Source organism: Magnolia sinica, chromosome 4, assembly GCF_029962835.1.
Source record: "Magnolia sinica isolate HGM2019 chromosome 4, MsV1, whole genome shotgun sequence".
In the NCBI taxonomy this organism is placed as follows: Eukaryota; Viridiplantae; Streptophyta; class Magnoliopsida; order Magnoliales; family Magnoliaceae; genus Magnolia; species Magnolia sinica.
This window is the reverse complement of record NC_080576.1, coordinates 30,591,474-30,597,401: the sequence shown is the minus strand read 5'-3', so window position 1 is coordinate 30,597,401 and position 5,928 is coordinate 30,591,474.

Sequence of the window (5,928 nt, the reverse complement as noted above, 5' to 3'; positions counted from 1 at the left end):
GCTAATACATACATCAAGGTGGGCCGCAAATATATTACAACAAGCAGTATCACATGGGCCTTAAATACATTACATGGGCCTCATCTCGCCGGCCTCAATACACAACAGGTGGGCCCCATTGCATGGCCAGGTGGTGTGGATGAATCACATCCATCAAGGCGGGACCAGCAGAAGGACGGTGTGGACATAAAATATGTACATCATGGTGGAGTCTACATCACCGTCCAAACACGTCCTGCATAGATGGAAGGAGTAAATTTAATACATACATCAAGCCAAGGCCCCATCGTCCCTTACTGGAAAGTGGTGGATGGAATACGTACATCCCGTGTGTCTCACCTGCAATCTCAAATGGTTGAACGGTGTGGTGAAACACGTACATCATGGTAGGTACCCACCGTTCAGGGGCTGGGCGGTGTGGATACAAAATAAATACATCAAGGTGGACCATGTCCTGCGCTACTGGACGGCCCAAATACCGCACATACGTCATGGTGGACCCCACATGTATGGACGGTGTGAGTACACCACATACATCAAGTCGGATGGATTTCCACTGTCCAGAGACTCTGGACGGTGTGGATGCAACACACATCACAGTGGAGTCCCACCGTCCAGGGTCTGGACGGTGAGGATAGACCCATACATCACGTGGTTCCCACACAGATGGGCTGTTTGGATATAACACATGCCTCATGCCCACAGAACTTGATGACACCATACAGCAACTAAATAGGTGGTGGTCCCCACAGAGATGGACGGCATGGATGAAACACTTACACCAGGTGGGACCCACGTCCATGTGCTGGACGGTGTGGGTACACCACATCAAATGGGTTCCACATGGTGTGCTCCACCTGAGATTTGAATCTGCCTCATGTAAAATGGGGTAGAGAAATGAAGGTACGATGTGGTTTTCATGCACGCTTCAGGTGGGCCCCAGTGATCGGTGGGTCCACACAAAACAACACCAGAAAAGAGATGTACGGTCAGGGTGCTCACTAGATCATGATAGGCCCACTAGGAGCAACGTGGACAAGATACATACATCACATGCCTCACACTATGGTGGGTCCACCATATTAGCCCAAGCTGGTATTTGTGTTTTCATTTCAACCAGGTCTGAATGACCCTATGTGTAGGTTGGGTGGCAAAGGCACCTTATGGTGGGGTCCCTGACACGCTGCAACGTGGGCCCTCAACTAGCTCCAACGGTGGACATTCAATGACCAATGTTTCCTGACGTGGTCTGCTTGGGATTTGGATCCACCCTGTTTTTGGACTAGCGTTCATGGGGTAGGTACCCTGATGTAGTGGGTCCATCCCTGATGGGTGCAAAAACAGATGAACGGAGCAGATGTGCAACACAAACATCACTTCTACAATCAGGGAGGTTCTACGGTAGACATTTTTGTTCCCCCACCTGACAGAGTGGTGTGGCCCACAAAAGCTTCCGAGCAAGGTGATATTCGGGTATTCCCTTCACACCAGATTGGTGTGACATACATCAGCAGGGTCGGTAGAAAATAGTCCTTGCGGTGGGCCCCGGGAAGTTTTCAACCACAGGGGATCTGCCTCCACTACTGCTAACGTGAAGCCCATGGAAACTGGGTCTGCTTCATCTGACGAGGCTGGAAAGGTGGATGAACCATGTGGATTTCTCACCACATCAAGTGGGCCCCATTGATCGATAGACCCACTCTAGAATGGGCTGGAAAAAATGGATGTAGTCCATGAATATAAAACACACTACACGTGCACCAAAGAGGTTGCAAATGGTGGACTTCATTGTCCCAATTGTTTTCTACGGTATGGATCACTTGAGTCAGGATCTTCCTCACCTTTTTCTCTCGCCTCTAGGTCTAAAATAAACTGGCAAAATAGATGGATGGTATGGATTTGACGAATAGGTCAAGGTGAGCCCGACGAGCCTGGCCACAGCTGAACAGCGTGCAAACGCAGGTTGCCGGCAACGCGATGCTTGTGGGCCACAGGAAGTGTGGGATCGTGCTGATATTTGTGATTTCCCTTCTACCAGACCCTTATGTCCTATGACACAGGTTGAATGGCAACAATACAGCAGGGTGAGTCCTAGGATGGTTTTAATGGTGGACGTCATTACCTCGCCGTTTTCACAGGGTGAGGTCCACTTCAGATGTGGATTTCCATCATTTTCTAGTCTGACACCTAAAATCATATGGCAAGGTAGATGAACGACATGGATATAATGCATCATGGTGGGCCACACACACATACCATCATCATCATCAAAAAAGAAAGGAAGAGAGAGAGAGAGAGAGAGAGAGAGAGAGAGAGAGAATGGTGAGATGGAGGGGCCCCGAACCGCAGTGACGACGCGGTCGCAAGAATACAAATCTCAGGTTGAGCCGACTCTAGAATACAAGATACAACTTATGGTTGCACATAAATACCGATTACAGGTCGTGAGTTGCCAGAATTCGATCAGGAGGACCGCGGAAGCCTACGGAACTGTACAGTCTAGGATACAGGCCTTACAGCTCTCCCCGCCTAATAAAAATTTCATCCTCAAAATTTACTGACATCACAACTAGACATAACTCATAAAAGAGGGAAATCGTTTCACTATGAAAAATTAGAAATATAACATATGAGTGTAGTCAAACAACAAGGAGACGAGGATAATACTCGTGAATCTCAGCATCTTGTTTCCAAGATGTCTCCTCCGTGAGAAATCTAACAAGATGGTGTAGGGGCCAAGTCGCACGAATCGTCTATGACTCCTCCTAATGCCTGAGGATCCTGCTGCTGCTGCTACCGCTGTTGGGGCCTCGACGACAGATACTGTTGTTGTTGCTGCTGCTGGGGTCTCGGCGGCAGATACTACCGTCGCTGCTGCTGTTGGGGACGGGGACACTCTCTCCTACGATGCCCTATCCCACCGCATCCAAAGCAAGCACTTGTGATCTGGCGCAGAGGAGGTGGTGGAGGTACTGCTGGTGCTCTCGACTGCTGTTGCTGTTGCTGTGGTTGGGGGACACTCCCACCTACGGTGTCCTATCCCACCGCATCCATAACAGGCACTGAGAAGTTGTCTCTGAGGTGGTGTTGGAAGTCTTGCTGGTGCTCTGGCGGCTTGGTAAGCTGCGCGCCTCCGTTGCTGTCGACGCTACCAGGAGCTACTGGAGGGGGCCCGCCTCTTCCAGCCTCCTCTCTGAAAAATGGCGGTTATCATTTGCAATATCAGTTGCAGCTGGTTCGCACTCATGGACATGGTCGGTGCAGTGCTAGACTCGAACAGGGGTGCAGAAGTCTCAAGTGGGGGGGACAGGAATCTCAGGTGGGGCAGCGGAAGTAGCTCGGGTTACTTGCTTGGGTGTCGTCCTACATAAAGGAACAAGGGCCTATTATCCTTGAGTACTCTCGAATGCATACACGATAGGGAGTTATATTAGGAAGTTTCTGAGTTATTCGAACTCGGGTATTTAATCATTCTAAGTTCTCAACAATCATATAGTGATGGATAGCTATTAGCAGATATGTGATGTTATCCTCAGGTATTCCCAAGTTATGTTCTGATATCACTTCTGTCACGCCCCAAACTCAGAAACCGGGCTCACAAAATTTTCGATCGTCGAATCCGGTGCGGACAGCCTCCGTAGTACCCCATTCTCGTCTCCTAAATCATACGCCAGGTTCCAATCCTAGGATCCTACAAGGAGGATTTTTCAACGTACAGTTATCTCATAAGAAGCATAACCACAAGTTTACCCAAATCACAAAGGCAACATCATCATCACATATCCACTAATATAGTCATTTGAGTACAATGCTAAAAGGGAAATACAATATAGAAATATCAAAGAAAACTCCAGAAGCTCAACTGCACGCTCCTAACTCAGCTCGGGTGCATCATAATGTCACCTGCACGCATCTATTGTGCATAAGCTTATAGAAAGCTTAGAGGGTGGTGAAAGTGTGTGCACAAGCAAGTACCAAGTATGCAATATAATACCATAAATCATACAATATCAGAATAAGTAAAAATACTAACAAGTCCATGAGTTATACAATATCAGAATACGCAATACAAATCAGCTATGCAAATGATGAGTCAAAGAGAGCCAAATATCAGATGCCGAAAATGTAATAAAATATGCAAATCCTAACGAGCCATGAATACCATCAACCTCATCTAAGCCATATAAATGCAAAAACATAGTAACCCAAAATGCTAAATATTGCGAATGCAATGCAATATGCGGTGCGAATGAAATGACTAACCTGGATTGAAGTCGAGATGATAGTACGTAGTATCGCAGGCTACGGGGTCTATCACAAGGGAATTTTATCCAAACCAGTCCCATACCTAAATTTGGATAGATAAACTCAATGTGGTAAACTCCTGATCTCAGGTTAGTCACGCGCTTTAACGGAAATCCTAGCCATTGCGAAGGTACACATAATAATTAGTTGCGTACCACCAGCCGAACTGGATAGTGAATGAATGAATGAATGAATGAGTATAATGCTGAGTATACAACTTCTGCTCAATCAGTCCACAAATCAGTACTGTACATCTCTGGGATCATCACCGGGGTATAGTACACTCTATGCTACCTGCCGCCCCATCAAGCACACAACTATGTAAATGGAAGAGACCTCACTATCGGCCTGCTAGTAGTATACTAATACCTACTCGGCTCGTCGATAGCGGACCCATTTAGGAGCTAGTCAGACTCAGTCTAGCTATTCTTACTCCCTCAGACGGGTAAGGCCACACCCCCTTCCAACTGACCACAACACAGTGGGAGACGTGGCTTACTGGTATTCGGCAATCGGGCGCTCATGTATCCACTCGGTCTCGACGTTGTAGTGTCCTCCGGTATCAAGAGGGTTTAGGGATTTTCACCCAGGGCCATCTATGGCGGCCCGATGCTAGTAAAAGATTTCCGGTGTCCCATCTGACCATCCACGACATGCCTGTGGAGGATACGGCCCTGATGTCACCAAGGGTGTACAGTTATCACAACACACAATGCAAGATGCATGAGTCATACAATTCAGTCATGCATCAATCCTGCGTATACCGTGTGCTCATGTGAGATAACCTCCGCCTATCAGGGAGTCTCATAACGACCTGCCCAATGACATATGCAATGGTCAATCATATCTTATAACAAACATGCAGATGATGCATATGGGCATTTATCATGATATTATACTTATCATCGGTATCAACAACCGGCACTGATAATCGACATCAATAATCGGCCTATACAATCGAAATCAGCCTCGATAATCAACCTTGACAATCGGCCTAATATTGCCTAAGGGAAGGTCGCAATGTGGACGTTTAACCATCATTGCCCATCGATGTAGACGTTTAACTAATCATCGCTCCTAAGGAGTGAACCACATAGAGCCAAACATATAGTGGGCCCATGGCCTCACACAACGGGCCTTACCAAATTGGCCGGAAATACATTACTAATCTCTCGTTCAATGGCTGGTGGACTCGACCTCATGGTAACATTGGATACACTCGACCACATAGTATCATTTCGAAAAAGACACGTGCAGATGTAGAAAAATTAAGTTCCAAAGAGGAATCCATTTACGGTCCAGGATATCTGGGTGTATGGACCGAAAAACTCTAAAAAAGTACTTTTTGAAGATTTTGAGGGGAAAATCCATTTTCTACTTTATGATTATAATAATGACGCAAACACCAGTCTCACGAGCACATAATGGTTCAATTGTGCCTGGGCCCCAAATTAAAGCAAAGCGCGTTATCATTAATGTCCATTTGCGAAGGACTTCGAATCAAAAAGTAAACCAGATTTGTTCGTTTTTGGGTGGTGGGTCCAACGGTCCCAATCGCCTGCTCTTTCGCGGAGATGACATGCACCCAATTTTCTATGAAATTGTCTTGGCACGGGACTGTAC